Here is a 19,126-nt window from a genome sequence, read left to right on the forward strand (position 1 = left end):
TAAGTTCAGTGACGAGTCCATAACGTTTCACCAAAGCCTAAGACGCAAGGTGGGCCCAGAGTGACGGGGGAGGGAGGCCAAGACAGCCCAGAGCCCTCTCCCTCCCAGACACAGCTTCCGGAAGTCCCTTTCTTTACCACCTGCCTCGGGGTGGCCTCTAAACGGTGTTTTTGGCTCAAGGGTGAACCTGAAAAGAAAAGGGTCCAAGATACTGATCCAAGGCTTGGCTCCTGCTGAGCTGGAACCAGGTGGAGCACAGCTAGCTCTTCCTTTTTAGGCTCAAGCCCCACAATTCCTACAATACCACAGGAACGAGCAAGCAAGGCAGATTCCAGGAGGCTAGAGATGCCAAAGCCAATTCTCAGACTTGAGAGAGGATCGCGATCACCTCGAGGGCTTGTTAAAAACAGATTGCGTTTCTGTTTCTGCAGGCCTGGGGCGGGGCCTGAGAATTTGCATCTCTAACAAGTTCCAGGTGATACTGACACTGCTGGCCCACCTCAGGACCACACTTTGAGAACCACAGCCTTGTCACTCACTGTGGTCCTCAGACCAGCAACATGGACATCACCTGGACGTGGGGAGAAATGCAGCGTCTCAGGCTCTACACCAACCCTAGACCTGCCGAGTGGGAATCTGGTCAGTAACAAGCCCCAGGTGAATCCTATGCACACTCTGCTGGGGGAGTGGCTGGTTTCCCTGACTTCTGTAGAGCCTCAGCCCTAAGCAGTGACCTTGGCCCATCATACCAGGGAAAGCCTGTCCATGTAGCTCCCCTGCCCATCACAGAGTCAGCATAGAGTGACCACCAAATGGATGTCAGAAAAATGAATAATGACTCTTGGCCAGGCACAGTGGCTCATGCCTGTAATCCCAGCACTTTGGGAGGCAGAAGTGGGCAGATCACTTGAGCCCAGGAGTTCGACACCAGTCTGGGCAATATGGCAAAACCCCATCTCTACAGAAATACAAAAATCAGCCAGGTATGGCGGTATGTGCCTGTAATCCCAGTTAGTCAGGAGGCTGAAGCAGGAGAATCACTTGAACCAGGTAGGTGGAGGTTGCAGTGAGTCTAGATATCACCATTGCACTCAAGCCTGGGCATCAAGAATGAAACCCTGTATAAAAAAAAAAAAAAAAAAAAAAAAAAAAGGGTCAGGAGTGGTGGCTCATGCCTATAATTCTAGCACTTCAGGAGGCCAAAGTGGGTCAATCACCTGAGGTCATGAGTTTGAGACCAGCCTGACCAGCAAGGTGAAACCCCATCTCTACTAAAAATATAAAAATTAGCCAAACATGGTGGCAGGTGCTATAGTCCCAGCTACTCAGGAGGCTGAGACAGGAGAATTGCTTGAACCCAGGAAGTGGAAGTTGCAGTGAGCTGAGATCGCGCCACTGCACTCTAGCCTGGGCGACCGATCTCAGAAAAAGAAAGAAAGAAAAATGAATAATGATTCTTATTACAGCCATTCATTGAATTCCTGAGTGTATGCCAGGAGCTTTTTATACATTGTTTCACACATTTATTATAAAACCCCTGCAAAACCCATTTTATGGACAGGTAAACTGAGACTCAGGCAGAGTGACTGCTTAGAAAATATAAAAAGAACTTAAACTGTATGGCGATCTAGCTGGCTGTATTCCCAGGTGCCAGGGCTTTAGCTATTAGCCTGTTTCTCTTCCTTTGTCCTCCCCAGTGAGGCCCAAGGTGGAAGACGAGAGGAGAAATCTCAGCACAGGGTCGAAGTGATTTCTTACAGGAGTCCAAGGAGGATACAGTGTGTCCAGAAACAGGCTTGACCCGGCGCTGGAGCACTTGAAGGAAATTTCTGGAGAAGCTGGACAGCAAGGCGTTCATCAGCTGTGTCATTAAGCCCTCTAATGAGCTTGGCTAGGATGGGATCATGCACACAGCAAAGGGCCCCACTTCACAGTTGGCGCACACAATCAAAGTTCCCTAGAGTTCTGGGGGTTCCTGAGTGGATCTGGTGGCCTGCCCAGCCTGCAGGGCAGTTCCAAACTCCACTCTCAGTTATAAAAAGCACAGAAATGAAGAGGGGAGGCCCCTCCGGGTGATGGAAGTCTTTATCTGGATGCTCTTCAGATAAAGAAAGCCTCCAAGCAGGCTGGAAGCCAAGAATTTAATTGTATTTATTTTTGCCATTCCCCTCCATTTAGGGCAAGGGATATTGGTAGTCTATTTACGGTAGTGGTATAAAGATTCCTTTTGTGATAAATTCATTTAAGTTTTTAAGTGAGTCAATTTAAAGGAAAATATTAAGTCAATAAAGTCTGGTTAGCAAAACGCATGAAGGTAGGCCCAGAAAATGTCTGAAGTTTATGCAATGACATGCCAGCCTTTCTTCTTCCCCATAGCCATTATCTGCCCTGAATGGCAGCAAACTCATGACAACTCCTTGCAAAACTTCAGAGTGAGTGAGTTAATCCTTCAGAAAGTACCTACTTACAGAAACCATTTATCACTGTGTCTGGAAACAGCCCAGCATACAACAAAAGAATCATCCTTGAATAAAACAACCTTATGAATGATTGAAAGTGTCCACTAACCCTCCTCCAACAGAGGGTGGTCCTACCAAGAGGAGAAGATGCCTCAGGCTCAAGACGACCTTTCATCCCTGCAACACCACTAGATTAGACTCTCATCTCATGGTCCTCTGAAGCTCCCTGCCTCTGGCACTTCTCTCCACCTCGTGTTTGTGGCATGGTTTCTTTCCTCCTTGTTAGGCTGTAGCTCCTTGAAGGCTAGGACCATTTCAGATGTGTGCGCCATTGTATCACTGTACTTCCAGTTCCTGCTACAGTGCCTGGTAGACAGTAGGAGCTCTTTTGGAGAAAGAAGGAAAGGAAGGAAGGAAGGAAGGAAGGAACGAAGAGATGAAGGGAAGAGAGTAAGTTCCATGAGGGAGGCTGAGATAGGCCCCAGTCACCGATATTCTGGGGTCACTTACATATTTCTCTCTATGGCCAAAGGAGAAAAAATGTGGTAGGGGCTGTATTAGCTCCCTGCACAACTGTCTGATCTGAAATCCATTGAGTGCTGTCTTATTTTTTTTTTTTTGAGACAGAGTCTCGCTCTGTTGCCCAGGCTGGAGTGCAATGGGGCAATCTCAGCAATTTAGTAGACACAGAATTTCACCATGTTGGTCAGGCTGGGTTGCGAACTCCTGACCTTGTGATCCACCCGCCTTGGCCTCCCAAAGTGCTGGGATTACAGGCATAAGCCACCATGCCTGGCGGAGTTCCATCTTATTTATAGATGACAACTACTTTCATTTTTGGCCCCATTCCATGACGAAAGACCAGCCCACAGTTTAAGTAAGTATTCCTAACAGGCTAATCCACAGTTCTATATGGGCTCTGAGGCCTCGTGCACAGAAGCCAGAGGACGGGATGATGTATCCAGAAGTGAGAATCAGGCGAGCTGACTCCAGGCAGGCTGAGATCAAGCTGATAACAAGGAGATTAATAAGGGCCTGCAACCTCCTCAGTCTCATATTAGGGAGGAGGGGTTTCAAATCAATGTTGGTCTCACTGGCTTAATGGTACCTAATCTTACCTTTTGAAGCACACACATTTGGGAGTTGAGATCAATTGAGATAAAATAAAGTAAAATGTGTCGACTTTGGGATTTTTAGTCTTCATCAGAGTCCCATTGTATAGTGTTGTTTTTATTTTCTGTCTTGGAAACAGGCAGAGATTAGCCACTGGAGAGGGTTATTCTGTCTGGACCAGGTGGTCTATTTGCTTTTGTTCTGCTTTTTTTCATTTTCCACTCAATGATTCTTCATAGGGAAGGGCCCATTTGTTTCCTGTTCATCTCTGTATAGCCGGTGCATGACCCCTGGCAAATGTTCAGTAACTGTTTCTCCAATGCAGCAGTGTAGCGTCACCAGCACAGATCTGGTGCCATGAGCCAGCCTGCTGGAAGAGCCAGTCTGCTCCAGATTTGGTGCAAAAGCAGCAGCCTTGTAAGGCACTCACAGTGCCCCGGAGAAAGGCATCAGGACGGTTTCCTTGTACTGGATTCTGTGACGGTTGCCGTGAGCTCTGTGCAGTCATTACAAAGCTGTGTGTGAGCAAAATGCATCCCATCCATTTTTCAGGTGCTTACGAGCGCTGTGCTCATAAGGGAAGGTGCTCGTGGAGTTTGTGATCTGGTGGGGAGACCGTTGTTGTGTGATGATGAGGAACGTGTCTGGAGGTGAGAGTCTGGGTGTCTGGGCTTTGTTGTGGATTTGCCACCACCAGGCCATTGCCCTAAGGGCAGGTCCTAACCTCTTTGGGGCTCAGTTTCCCCATTTGTAAAAAGTGGCTTCAACAAACCCACAGGTCTTCACTTGCTCCAGAGCAACAGAACCGGACAGCTGTCTCAAGGAGTTTTCCCGTGGGGTAGAGTTCAGCCTCACTAGAAATAGCAAATCCTTTTGCTGCTATGCCTCTGAATTCCTTGCCCTGAAATTTTAGAGCAGGGCAATAAATAGGTGTTGGTCTATTTTCACCTACCACCTGCTCTACATTAAAAGGAAAAGGAAGCTGCTACAGGGCAAGAGGAAGATAAGCTAATATACTGGGTATCTGCTCTCTGCCAGGCACTGCATTTGACGTTTTCACATCTCATTGGAACCTCTTGATAAACTGGCAGGATGGGGAGCAAGGCATTGTCATTGCTGCACCCTCAGTCCCACATGGAGTACCACCGCATGACAGCAGGATTGCTCTCCCATCAAATGACGTCCTGTGTGCCAAGTTTTAGAAAAACACACGCATGCATGTAATGGGATATGGAAAAGCTACTTTCAAGCATAGTTAGATTTGGTGATTTTGGAAGCCTTCTTCACTTAGCTATCAGGAAAATTCATTTCACCAACAAATATCTTATGAATATAGTGTATCAGCCTAGTTTGCCATCCCTGCCCTCCCATGGTGAGCACCGACAGGTAATAAAAACAAAAATAACAATAGCATGCTCATAGTACTGATGATTCGTACCATAGGTTCTCCGAAGAGGGGTTCCCCACCAAGGACTGGGGACTGGAGAAGGCCAGATTTGGGGGCTTGAAGGAAGGGCCCAAGGACGTGAGCTGGAAAAAGAATGATATTGGTGACCTAGATGGGAGAATAGCCAGAACCAAGGGAGTTTCCCATGTACAAGGAAGAGCTGTTCTCACATTCGTGACGCGGCTGCCGCAGACTCTGGCCATGCTCAGAGGTAGAGGAAAGCGGGAGTGGACAGGGGGCTTGGAGCCAGGCTGTCAACGTCGAAGAACTCAGACTTGATTCTTTGGGGATTTCATTGGTTTAACATGAGGTCCAGAGACCTCTAAAGAATCTGCAATGGGGTTCAGGAGATCCATGAAGCCCTTGAAATGTAGGCATTTTTCTGAGCAGAGGGTTCAAACATTTCCAAGGGTTCCCAAAGGGACCCACAAAAGCTTAAGAGGAGCCGCTGTGGACAGTTAGGACCCTTGAGGTGCTTGCTTTGACCAAGGTATGTGCAGATGACCTGTCAGTTCCTTGGAGAGGGCAGGTACCGGGGAAGACCACCCACAGGAGAGGCATTGAGGGCTGGGCTGGGCTGGGATGTTGAAAAGGAAAGGAAAAGTAAGTTAGGAAGCCGTGGTTATGGAGGAGAAATGACAGCTCTCCAGTACTCCCAGGACAGTCAGTAATGCCTGCGTGAACGACTGAGCCCGCTGTGGGTGCAGGACATTGGAGGGGAAGCTGCGTGTTATGGTCCTATAGTGAGCTTGGTTTTAAACATGATGATTTTAAGAGGCTGGGTTTATCTATGTGGAAATGAAGACCTCTGACAATTATTAAGCCACCACTTACTGGAGCAACTAGGGGCTAAGAGGGCAGCAGAACCGCCCTTCTTTCATCTTACAGGGACAGCCACTGAAGCCCTGAGATAGGAAGTGACTCATCCACAGTCACCTCGATGGTGGACAGCTGGGGACCCATTCCTAAGAGAATAACAGGAGAGAAGTTAGGCTGGAGGTGGAGATCCAAAGCCATCTGGGCGAGATGGCAGTTGAAATCCTTAGTGTAGACGAAATCCCTAAAGTAGAAAAGACCCTGGGATTAAGCTTGGGTCTTTGCTCTGACTTATAGAAACAGAAACCGCCGGGCGCGGTGGCTCACGCCTGTAATCCCAGCACTTTGGGAGGCCGAGGCGGGTGGATCACGAGGTCAAGAGATCGAGACCATCCTGGTCAACCTGGTGAAACCCCGTCTCTACTAAAGATACAAAAAATTAGCTGGGCATGGTGGCACGTGCCTGTAATCCCAGCTACTCGGGAGGCTGAGGCAGGAGAATTGCCTGAACCCAGGAGGCAGAGGTTGCGGTGAGCCGAGATCGCGCCATTGCACTCCAGCCTGGGTAACAAGAGCGAAACTCCGTCTCAAAAAAAAAAAAAAAAAAAAAGAAACAGAAACCAAGGTGGCAAAGGCCATGCAGAAGGAAAGTGAGAGAAGTAAGAGACGCGCAGAGGGCGAAGCAAGGCAAGACAGGTGGGTGGTCCCGACGGGAGGGTCCTTAGAGACGAGGGCCTCGAGAGTTCCAGACCACCCTGGCTAACATGGTAAAATCCTGTCCCTACTAAAAAGACAAAAAAATTAGTGGGGTGTGGTGGCATGCACCTGTAATCCCAGCTGCTTAGGAGGCTGAGGCCTGAAACTTGCTTGAACCCGGGAGGCAGTGGTAGCTGCAGGTCCCCAGTGGCATTTGAGAGACCTCCTTCCTTGGAATCGTGGGATGAAGCAAGATTCCAAAGAGAGGTCCCTGATAAAGGGGCAGGGAGGACAGACTGGCCTGGCCGGAGGTGTGGAAAGGAAGGAGAAGCAGGCGAGGGGTGGAGACAGGCAGAAGAGTATTTTAAAATAACTGTAAAAATAACTAAAGAAATGAGGGGAAGGAAGAAAAGCGGGAGAGGTTCAATGATACAGTCACAGTCAGGTGAAAATGGGACCAGATGGCAGAGGTGGGGAGGGGAAGAGGAGGATGAAGGTTCAGAGACCATCTGCCAGGGGGAGCAGGGCCTGGAAACATGGTGAATTTTAAAGGAGGGAAGATTGGGATCCTCTAGCCCATTAGGCTCTTCTTGCCTTTCAAGGTGTGGCCCATGCAGGCCTCTCTGCCTGACATTCTTCCCACAGTCCTTTGCAAGGCTGGCTCCCCGTCTTACTTCAGAGTTCTGACAAATCCTTCTCCTGAAACTGCCCTTCCTGTCTGCTCCTGAGTATCCATGCAGTCTGGTATCCACCACCACTTGCCTCTGTGGTTTTATTCTGTTTTGTTGTTGTTTGTTTGTTGAGACAGGGTCTTGCTCTGTCACCCAGGCTGGAGTGCAGTGGCATGATCTTGGCTCACTGCAATCACTGCCTCCCGGGTTCAAGCAAGCCTCCTGCCTCAGCCTCCCAAGCAGCTAGGATTACAGGCGCATGCCACCACACCCAGCTAATTTTTTGTATTTTTAGTAGGGACAGGGTTTCACCATGTTAGCTAGGTTGGTCTTGAACTCTTGGCCTCAAGTGATTTTCCTGCCTGGGCCACCCAGAGTGCTGGGATTACAGGCGTGAGCCACCTTGCCTCTGTTTTCTTCCCAGCATTGCCCAGTAATGGGTAGGTGTTTATAGCTCTGTTCCTTTGCTGGCTGGTATTGGGGGTGTGGGTGCGTGTGCGTGTGCATGTGTGTGTGTGTGTGTGTGTGTGTGTGTGTGTGTGTGTGTGGAGGGGGCGTTTCATGTCCCCAAATGTCTATTTTAAGCACCTTCAAACTGGAGACGACCTATCTCCATTCCCCTGTGACCCCAGGGCCCTGCTCAGTGCCTGTCGCAGGGTAGGTGCTCTGTAATGCTCGATAAAGAAACGTCTGTTAATTGAAACAAAAAGAAGGGAAGGTGGAACTCAGCCATAACCTACTCTCTTCTCAAAAAAAAACTTTTAATCAGAACAATAATTACATTAAAATGAAAACAGCATCTGCCAGCTGTTGATACGTATTCATTAGCTCTTTAGTCTTCACAGTTCACCCTTTTGAAGGAGTGAGGAAACTCAATCTTGAATATGCTGCCAGCTGAGCTAGAGCTAGGGACCACAGCAAAGCCCGTGTCCTCGTTTGCCACCTCATTTCTCATTTTTATAGTATTGTATCAAAGAGGCAGGTTTGTCAAGAAAGCAGGAAGGCCAGACCCCATTTCCCTCCTCCTTCCGGCCCGGGGGTGGGTAGTTTCTGTGCATCCTCACCACACGCTTGCTGAAGTATTGCCCTGGTCCAGATGCGGCCCTGGGAAGCCCTTTGTGTGCCAGGGTGCTTGACAAGTGCATGTGATCTGCCCAGGACGAAAGGGTTCAGCCCCCTGTCCACTTGCAGTCATGTGAAGAAGTCAAACGGGAAAGGACTCTCTCTGCCTTTGGATTCTTCTAATCTCTAGCGAGCAGCAGACAATCCCCTTTCACTCCAGCCTTCTTTCCTGAAGTTTTCTATAATAAATGGATAGCAGGACATGTGGGGAAAGAGCGAGGCTCTGGAGCAGCCCTGATGTGGAGCCCTTAGTGATACCTGGAGCCACTGGTCTCAGGGCACCGTCCACAGCCACCAGCCCAGGCCCTGGGAGCTAATAGGCTGTGGCTTTCATGGTCTCCTAGGCCCAGCCGGAAGTGGGAGTCTGCACTGATATTCAGGGTAAAGGGAAAAGCAAAGCAGGGAAGGACCCATTGATTCTTTACACCTCTCTTCTGTGGGTGTTCAGAACAGAAGCCAGCCTCCCCACCTTCTGCACAGCCTGAACTTCCTGATCAAATCTGCTGGAAATCTTCAAAGCACAGGTCCAGGACTGCCAAGAAGGAAGGAATGGGAATAAAGTCACAGGGTCAACCCCAGCTCCCTGCACAGACTCCCTTTACCCTGACCTGGCTTCATACCTATGCGTCTTGGCTCTGGCTGGGTGAAGCTCTGGTGTCTGTCTGGAGTCAGGCATAGTGACCCAGGTACATTGGCTGCCTGGCCCTGTCCTCTGGCTTCCCTTGCCAGTGTGTTCCTGTGATACTAAGTCCATCACAGTTTTGACTCAGCTCAGGTTCCGACAAGCCTCCACCCAACCTTACCTTTGCACCTACTTCCCAGTTTGGAGACAATCTGTCAGACAGAACTGTTCCGCCTAGAGCTCCCTCCTCACTGTCAATCTTGGCATATGACGCTTAACATCTCTAAGTAAACTGGAGGAATAAAAATGTCCAACTCATAGGGTTGGGACGGGGAGGAAAGGTGTCAATCCACAGCAGGGGTGGCCGCATGGCCAGGGCCCAGGCAGTGTTAACTCTGGTGATGATTACACTTCTCAACATCCATCCATCCGAGCAAGGTTCTTCTCATGCCTGCATCCAGACACCTGATTCTAGCCACAGTCCTGGGGGCCACCATCCTCTCTATGCCTGTCACCATCTCACCCGCACCCACCACAAGCTATCTTGGTATTAGTTGGATGCAGCCATTTTCTGGGCCCTAAATCAACACAGCTGGAGTTCATTTCTTCTACCCTGAGCACATCTTTGGGTATTCCCCAAGCCAATCAGGAAGTGGCTCACAGGGAAGACCCAAGAGGCAGAACCTCTCCTCCGCTCCCTTTCCTCCCCAGAGCCTTGGGCCCCTAAAAGAGCATGGGCTGGGAAAGGTGGGGGCAGATGTCATGGCTGATGCCTGAAGACACCTGGAGCTGTTGCCCTTCCAGAGGCCAGGGCTGGCTTCCTCTTCCTATTCTATCTGCTGGTCATCAGCAAGCCCAGGAAGCAGCCTCATCAAGTAGCTTAGAAAGCATGGAGCTCCAGAATTTCCTTCTCCTAAGCTTTTGTTCTGAACATTACAGGGGAAAAGGGACCATGCCCTCAGGTGTTCCTCCTTCTGCTTTTGCTTGATTTTATCAGTAAGCATCTGGTCAGCTGAGACTGAGAAGGGCAAGAAACTCACACCGCTGCCACTTCCTTAGGGCCTGCAGTCCTCATGCACCTGGCACAGGAGGCGCTTCTGAGTCAGGGAGGTTTGGAGAAACCGACAGGAGCTGAATTTCGCTAACTGATAGGAGGGGGAGTCCAGAGATCTCAAGCTCAAATACCTTTAGGGTCCAGGCAAGTCACAGACATAAGTGATGTTCAGTGTAAGACAACAGGGAGCAGTGTGGACTGCAGAAAAATGTAGCTTGTGCATCCCCCACCCCCACAACAAGGACACAAACACTTTTAAACTCCAGCAATGACTATGGTTCAGTGTTACCAGCTCTCCTGATTGTTCAAAACAAGCCCGAAATGAGGATATTTTATAACGACTAGTCTCTTGAGTTTCAAACAGTAGCCTCTGATTTTCAAAAGGTTGAACATGCAAGTCCCTGAAGACACGTTTAGGCCAGATATGACCCCGGGCTCTCAGTTCATAAACTCTGAGTTCAGCGAACGAAAAATAGAACAAGGGATTCCAGACAGAGGGCATGATATTTAAAGACACAGCCTTGTGAACTGAGTCATGCATTCTAGAAACTGCCCCTTGCCTCAGCGGGGTAGGAAGTCAATGTGTGGAAAAGCAGGTGAGGCTGTAGGGGCAGCTCAGGAAGGGTCTCTGTGCCATGCAAAGGAATCTGAATTTGATTCTGAAAGCGGCAGGGGGCATGAGAGACCCTGAAGAGTTTAAAGAAGACAGAGGCACGTGCGCTGTCTGTTTCAGACGGCTGTGTTTGTGTAAAAGAGGCAAAGGGCTGGCAGATAAGCAGTCTCCGCATGTGGGGAGGTAAGACAGAGGCACAGGAGAGATCCAGGGCACAGGGATGAGGGCACTGGCCCCACCTCCTCAGATCTGGAGGCTGGGGGACTCTTGAAGGGGGTGTGTCATGAGGGAGAATGGGGAGTGTGGACATCACCCTGATTCTGAATGAACTAGGGGTGGCTGCCATTCCCTGAGAGAACACCAGGGGAGACAGACAGAAGGGGAGGAGGTGGGTGGAAGGTGTGGAGGTGGGAGGTGTGTGGAGCCTGCCAGGATATGCTGTGACTGGAGCTGGAAGCGAGGTGGCCAGAGGCAGATCAGACACAGAGGGACAACAGAAGCAGGGTTTGGAAAAGCAGCGTGTGCAAAGGGCATGCTCTCACCAGCCCCAGCATCCTGAGAGGCTGGGAAAGAGAAGGTCAAAGGAAACCCAGAGAAAGTGCTGCTGGAGGATGAAGGAGACGGGAGTCTATGGCCTAAGGGGTACTTCGGGGCCATGCTTAATTCACTAGCAGAGAGAGGGAACGTGCTGTCGGACCCACTCCAGGAGAAATGGGGACATGTGGCCAGGGTCTGCATGCCAGGGTCCCATCTGGGTTCACTTCTGCACAGCCCAGTGGAATGCGGGCAGGCCTCATCCACCTCCCGGCCACGTGACCTTCAGATGTGCCTCCTGAGAAAAAGAAAGTGCCCATGTCCACTCCCCAGCAGTCCCCCTCTGAACAGGCCTCCAGCATCCATCGTGAAAGCTTCAGGGCCAACAGCAGGCAACGCCGTCTACCACGCCAGCACACTCCACTGTCTCTCCTCCACTGCTTCGTATCTCTCCCTAATGGACTACACGGTTCGAAAGCAACTTCCCCAAGGACAGCTGTTCCAAGGGGACTTGTCAGACTCCACAAGCAGCAACTGGTTTGTTCCATTCCAAAGGGCAGTAGCCATCCCCTTCAATAACACCACAGCTAACCTCCACATATCCAGTGCTGCTTACATTAATCCGACAGCAGGACCCCAATTCACAGAGGAGGACACCAAGACTAACAGAGGTCTGGAGCTGCAAAGCTAGAAGCCATCAGGAGGCAGAACTGCAGTCCCCTCCCGGAGGTCCTAGCCATCCTTTTTCCATCCATCTGACACCAAGGCTTCCTAAATGGTAACCACCATGACAGGTGGAGCAGAGGGAGTGGCCATTTCCTTAGAACCGGGCACATAGGGAAGGGGACACATCAGACACCCAGAAGAAAAGAGACTTCAACGTCCTCCCCAACCTGAGTGCCCTCCGGGAATTATCTCACGAAGAGGCTGCAGCTGGCATTCACAGGGATGCCACGTCTGAATGCAGGTACATCAGGAAGGGAACAAAAGAGAGAGGGAAGAAAGCCGGGTTGAAGACAGAAGACTTTCAGGTCCCCTCAAGGCAGGCTCAAGAGCAAAGTATGGCACGCTGGACGGGCATCTTGCTTCTCTTTAAAGAGCATGGATTTATCCGTAACATGCCACATTAATGAAATGAGTTTTCAGGGCTGCTAACCTCTTGGTTAAGGTTCTGCACAGTCTATTTCTCCTACAATAAAAAAGGAAAAGTGACATCTGAGGTTAACAATGTATCTTCAGTATGAGGCCCAGCGGCTGTCAATACTGGATGCTAAATAACTGAGCAATGGAGGATTGCATGAATTTTCAAATAAAACCTCTCCTATGCATCGCTTTGAATGACTGGTTCACATCCTATCCTTATGGTGTAATGTGACTGGAGAGTTTAGCTTGAATATTTTGACACTTAGCTAACTTGCTGTCTCACAACTGTTTGCTGAGTAACCCTTGCTTCCTCAACTGTATATTAAATCCTGCTGGGCAGGAGGTGAACGGCAGTTTGCAGGAGGTCACTTTCTGCAGAAATAGGAGGTTTGGCTTCATGCAGACCACAGTCAAATCCTTGCTCTGCTGCTTTACTCACTGGGTGACACTGAGCAAATCATTTAACCTTTTGGGCCTGGGTGTCCTATTTCTACGACCGAGTGAGAGAAAGAAAGCTACTATGGGTCGGGTGTGGTGGTTCACGCCTATAATCCCAGCACTTTGGGAGGCTGAGCCCGGCAGATCACTTGAGCCCAGGAGATTCAACACCAACCTGGGCAGCATGGCAAACCCAATCCCTACTAGAAATAACAAAAAAATTGTGGGGTGTGGCGGCACATGCCTGTAGTCTCAGCTACTTGGGAGGTTGAGGTGGGAGAATCAGCTGAACCCAGGAAGTCAAGGCTGTAGTGAGCCATGATCACGCCACTGCACTCCAGCCTGGACGACGGGAGTGAGACCCTGCCGAAAAAAAGAAAGAAAGAAAGAAAGAGAGAGAGAGAAAAGAAAGAGAGAGAGAGAGAGAGACATGCCTTTGGTAGCATGCCTGGCATATGGAAGGCCTAAAGGAATGAAGTTCTTAATATTTTTAATTGTTGTCTTAGAATCTGCATTCCTGTCTAAGGAAGACAGGCAAGAGAATTTTTGTCCTGTCTGGCCCAAGAATTGTCATTTGGGATGGTAGAGGCATCATTTTCACAGAGCGACCTTTGGTTGATGGGGAGAGAGAAGCTGTTTAGTTTGAAAATATGTGTGTATATATAGAGAGAGAAAAATCACAAATTTTTTTTTCTGAGTTGGAGTCTCACTCTGTCACCAAGGCTTTAGTGCAGTGGCGTGATCTTGGCTCACTGCAACCTTCACCTCCCAGTTTCAAACATTTCTCTGGCCTCAGCTGCCCGAGTAGCTGGGACTACAGGCAACTGCCATCATGCCCGGCTAATTTTTGTATTGTTAATTGAGACAGGGTTTCACCATGTTGGCCAGGCTGGTCTTGAACTCCTGATCTCAAGTGATCCACCCGCCTCAGCCTCCCAAAAATCACAATTTTTAATTGTGGCACCTCTGTCAGGGAAACAGTAGGATCGAGGAGGAATTTTATGCTATTTTAAATGAAGACTTTAAGTGTTCAGAGGGGATGAGGTAAAATAATAGATTTTCTGGACCAGAAAGTTCTTAAAGATGCCCTGAGGACTCTAACCCATCCCTTCCCTTGGGATCCTTGTCATGTCTCTTATCCACAGCATGTTTCCTCCAGGGAGCGCCCAAGGGGACATTTGCCTCCCCACTCCCCGAGATGGTCTGTCCAGGGCCACATGTGAGCCAGGCAGAAGCTAGGAACCAGACTCAGGAAGGCCCAGTTCAGCTCTCCCGGAAGGAGTGGGTGGACAGCCTCCAGCACCAATACAGTTCGAATCACGTGGGGACTGAGGAATGCCATTGCAATGCGGCCCTATCAGAGCTTTCTTGTTATAGTGATGGGAACACAAACCAGGCTTGGAAGAAGCAGGGGATGGAGTGAGGAAACAGAGACGACTAGTGTAGACAAACTCGAGAAAGTTTGCAAAGAGCCGGTGACAGAGAAATTGCTGAGGGGAACAGGGACTTCTCTGAATCCTCTTTTCTACAGAAGAGGGTCATCTTCAGTGATCTGGGCTCATCTCTTCATTGAGTGATACTCTCTAGAACACACTGTATGTGTAGGAAATATGCCGTCCCACAGCAATGCAGAGATGAGCAGGACCCAGGGCCTGTGCCTGGCCTTGGTCTGAGGAGTGGGTGCTGAAGCTGAATGCTTAGAGATAATGGTGGCTGAACATAGGGGGCACCCTTCTGCAGGCACGCCCAGGGCGCTGAAGGACGGGGAGAAGCCCAGGCTCATTGCATAGCAGGAAGCTCCAAAACTGGGATAGGGGAACTCAGCAAAGGCTCTGTAGCCATGAACACCATGCAGAAGTAGACCTCTCTGCCCACAGCTTTTCACTAGGTCCAGCTCAACCAATAGCATACATAGGTATTGCCCCTGGGTTTTCATTGCTTTGGTTTCTGGGGTTTTGAGTGGTAAGGATTTAAGAAGGCAGTATTATCTTAGACATCACAATTAAAAATTGTGATCTGGGGGAGGCTTAGGTGGATGGATCACTTGAGATCAGGAGTTCAAGACCAGAAGAGGGTGTAGATCAGAGGACAAGTCCTGCTTCAGTTGGTAATCCCCGTTTATGAATCCTCCCTGGTTGGTGCCTCTGCTCACTCCGAAAGTGTTCTGATTTGGATGATAAGTTATATTGTCCCGCAAACCCTCTCCCACTGCATTATAGGTGACCCACAGTTTCATGATAAGAAAGAGGTAGGATCAGGAACAACTGCAAGAAATGCTCGGCATCCGAGTGAGTTGTTTACTCGCGTTGTGATGTGCAGATGCCTCTAAGTACTTTTATGTAAAGACTAGGAAAATTGGCTGGAACGTAATCAAAGCCCAAAGTTCTCAGAGATGTTTTCTGAAGTTGAGCAAAGGAGAGAGTCAAGAGTGAGCTACTACCCTTCTGTACACCGATAAAAGCTGATTAACAAGCAAAAGTTTGCTGGAACCAAATGAATAAGTCCAATCAAGCTAACATTAAATTGAAGGCAGAAGGGATGGCATGAAAAGAACTGAGCAGTCAATCAGGAGAGTTCGGAGGTCATCATAAAAAAGAGAGACACCCAAAATTCTCCCCATTGGCCCTTGCAGCACCCTCAGAAACCCAATACCAGAGATGGCAATAGTCATGGAAACAACACTATCAAGGTTGAAACCTACATAGGTCTCCAGAGCTGCTGTGCTTGGCGGTGTCTCAGTATCTATGAGATGCAGGAGCTCTGGTACAAGGCTAAGACTTTCTGTATAGGGAAAGTATCTCAAAGGCTGTTGAGCACATCAATGAAGCTATTCCTCCCATCCTAGGGAGCAAGAAGCTGTGTGTGTGGAACTTGGGGAGAGTAACAAACTAAAAGAAGGCATGAGCTGAAATCTAACTGGGAATACATCTAGATTGGGTGCAAAGACCTTACTAGAAGTGCTGTTGCTTGCCACCTGTAATGCTGAAGCTGCTGCAAAAAGCCACCTGTACTGTCACAATGGGTCCTGGCTGGCAATCCAAAAGTATCTAGCTTATGCCAGCTGTCAGCAAGGTCCACAGTAGTTGTCACGCCGGCAGTGAGCCGGCAGTGCAGGAGTTCATGGTTGTCCCTGCTGCAACTGTAACATCAGGGAAGCTATGCTTAACCAGAAGGATGTCACCAGAGTGAAATATGGCAAAGACTCCTCCTAGTGAGGACAAGGGGTGTTGTGCTTTTCACATCCTGGAGCAGGAATCAGCAAACATTGGCTCACAGGTGAAATCCAGCCAGCTCCTTTTTAACACATGGCTGGTCCTCCAGTCGATAATAGAAAAAATTCAAAAGAAGAATAATGTTAATATTAAATGATTTACAATACACCAGTGTTCTAATTCTTGGCATTCATTAGCTCATGTGATCTTTAAAACAAACCCATGAAGTAGATACTATTACTCTACAGATGAGAAAACAGATGGAAGCTTCTAGAGAGGTGAAGTAATACTCAAAGATTATACAGATTATGATTCATTCAGCTATAATTACAGACCCAGGGAGTGTTAGCTCACAGCTTACTCTCTTAACCTGCTTCCTTATATGAGAAGTTCCCCCGTGCTTTAAAGGTAAAAGGTAAGTTCCTAAAGAGAGATTCAGGTATCACATTCTGGTATCTTCACAAGATGGAAGATAGCAGTGTCACAGAGAAGCAAGGAAAGGCTTTGTAGAAGAACGAGGCTACCTTTCCATAACTTTAAACCCCAACTATGCAAAATTGTATGCCCTCCCCCCAAAATTACATTATTCTCATTAGCAGACCTAATGAAGTTTTTAGTACAAAAACATGGTCTCAATTATTATTATAGCTTAAATTTTGTCAAGAAATATTTGCTGGGAACTTATTTTCTCTCTTGTTAATTGAGTACCTGTACAGTATCTTGTTTTTCCTTTTGGCCCATAAAGACTAAAATATTTACATCTGGCCTCTTTGGAAAAGTTTGCTGACTCCTATCCTAAAGAATGAAGAACACTGGAGCTGCTACGGTATGTGAGTAGAAAGGCTGGCTATGTGATAAGTAGTAAGTGGCACAGACCATAGCCTCTGGTTCTGACAGTTTGGGAAATATGACCTTGACGTTCAAGCCTCCAGATGTCCTTAGCAGTTACATTGCTTCTGACCAGCTGGTAGGCAGGTGTAAGTTCTCCGCCAAGGACTACTCAGTGGCGTCTGCTGAAGACGCCTTGGACCAGGATGATCAAGAAACTTGGTGGAAGCGCTCTGCTAGTGCAGGTTATATATACATGACAGGGAATCATCTCCCTGTGCCCAGTGGACATGAACTACCAGGAGTACAGACAAGGGCTCGGGTAACTGCCTCCTACTCGAGGTGCATCAGAGAGACCCCATGATAGAATCTCTTCAGGAGTGCACAGTGGGCAAGGCCAAAGGGTAGGGCACTGTTTGCCGCTGTGTATGGGTAACTGATGATACTTTCATTGCCAAACTTATAGTAAGGATCTGTAGTGGGTCAACCAAGGCTGGGGCCCCTTGCCCATCTGAGCACTTGGCCAAGTACAGCCAGCTCCTCAGGTGGAAAGGAAGATGGGTAGTACCTTTGGTTGTTCTGCAGACAACAAATTCAAAAAGCTCCTAGCCAAGTAAGTTCTGGGGCCAGGGGAGTACCTGGGCCAATCAAGCACTTGTCAGCTGGTGGGACCTCTACTGCTATTGTAATCATATGTGCTCAAGACTCTAGACACTACCACTCTGGAGGGGTCTTTCCTTGCTCAGCTCTGATGTTCTGCCTCCTTAGAACTGCTGTATCAACTTCTACATCAAATGCCACATATTCTGATGTGTGCTATGTGTCAGATGATACCTTTAAAACATGTACTAAGTGACAGAAGCCAGACAAAAGAACAAATAGTGTGTGGTTCTACTTACATAAAATAGGCAAATTCATAAAGATAGGAAGTAGATAATAGTTATGGAAAAAAAGATGTAAAGAGGGAGAGTTTTTGCTCAAAGAGTTGAGTGTTTCACTTCAGATGATGAAAAGGTTCTGGAGACAGATGATGGTTACACGTTATGAATGTATTTAACACCACTGAACTGTACACTTAAAAATAGTTAATATGGAAAAAAATGATTAAGATGGGGGGAGCCAAGATGGCCAAATAGGAACAGCCCCAGAGTGCAGTTCCCAGCAAGAACAACGCAGAGGGTGAGTGCCCACCACATTTCCAAACAAATTTTCACTGCCCAAAGACCAGGAGATTCCCAGGCCAAAAAGCCCCACAAGTTTTCAGTATGGCAGCTTCAGCCAGTAGTGGGTTGGCACACAGAAACTCATACAAATCTGGGTGGCCATTTTAGCTGGCACCTGGAATGCCTGGGAGACAGAGCTGCCCATTCAACTGAAAGGGAGGAGGCAGACAGGGAGCCAGGCAATCTGGCTCGGCGGGTACCACCCCCACAAAACAAGCAATCTGAACTGCTCTGGATTGAGAGTTTCGCAGCAAGTGCAGCTAGATCCAGGACAGTCCAGCTCAGTGAGGGGAAGTGCAACCACCACTACCGAGGCAGTTCACACAGCAGCTGGGCAGAGCCTGCAGTAGCTCAGCAATGCCTCTGCTAGCAGACTGTGACTAGACTACTCTGTGCAGGGCAGGGCATCTGTGAAAAAAGGCAGCAGCGTGACAGGAACTTATAAATAAAGCCGACCTTCCTAGGACACAGCACCAGGGAAAAGAGGTGGTTTTGAGTTCTGCTGCAGCAGACTTAAAATTACCTGCCCAGCAGCTCTGCATGGAACAATGGAGCTCCTAGCACAGCACCTGAGCTCCTATAAGGGACAGACTGTCTCCTCACGCAGCTCCCCAACCCCCTTATACCCAAAGAGATACCTCATAAAGGAGACTCAGGCCAACATCTGGCAGGTACCCTTCTGGTACGAAGATAACAGAAGAAGAAACAGGCAGCAACCCTTACTGTTCTGCAGCACCCATGGATGATCCCCAGGCAAGCAGGGTCTGGAGTGGACCTCAAGCAGTCCTGCAGCAGAGGGACCTGACTGTTAGAAAGAAAACTAAAAGACAGAAAGAAATAATTTCATCATCAACAAAAAGGACGTCCACTTAGAGATCCCATCCAAAAGTCACCAACTACAAAGACCACAGGTAGATAAAGCCACTAAGATGGGAAGAAACCAGTACAAAAAGGATGAAAACACCAAAAACCAGAACACCTCTCCTCCTCCAAAGGATCACAAATCTTCACCAGCTAGGGATCAAAGATGGATGGAGAATGAATCTGATGAATTGACAGAAACAAGCTTCAGAAGGTGGGTAATAACAAACTTCTCAGAGCTAAAAGAGTATGTTCTAACGCAATACAAAGAAAC

At 48.6% G+C, this 19,126-nt stretch overlaps 1 protein-coding gene and 1 non-coding gene across 2 annotated transcripts in view; both read left to right on the forward strand.

Annotated features, from left to right (window-relative positions):
- ST8SIA2 (ST8 alpha-N-acetyl-neuraminide alpha-2,8-sialyltransferase 2) overlaps nucleotides 1–19,126 on the forward strand; it is an 81,282-nt gene that overhangs the window by 11,839 nt on the left and 50,317 nt on the right. The gene's annotated exons all lie outside the window — the stretch shown is intronic.
- LOC120368262 (small nucleolar RNA U109) lies at nucleotides 12,210–12,344 on the forward strand. The gene has a single exon (XR_005582448.1). It is a non-coding gene; the product is annotated as a small nucleolar RNA U109 (small nucleolar RNA).

Source organism: Saimiri boliviensis, chromosome 5 (genome assembly GCF_048565385.1).
Source record: "Saimiri boliviensis isolate mSaiBol1 chromosome 5, mSaiBol1.pri, whole genome shotgun sequence".
Taxonomy (NCBI): Eukaryota; Metazoa; Chordata; class Mammalia; order Primates; family Cebidae; genus Saimiri; species Saimiri boliviensis.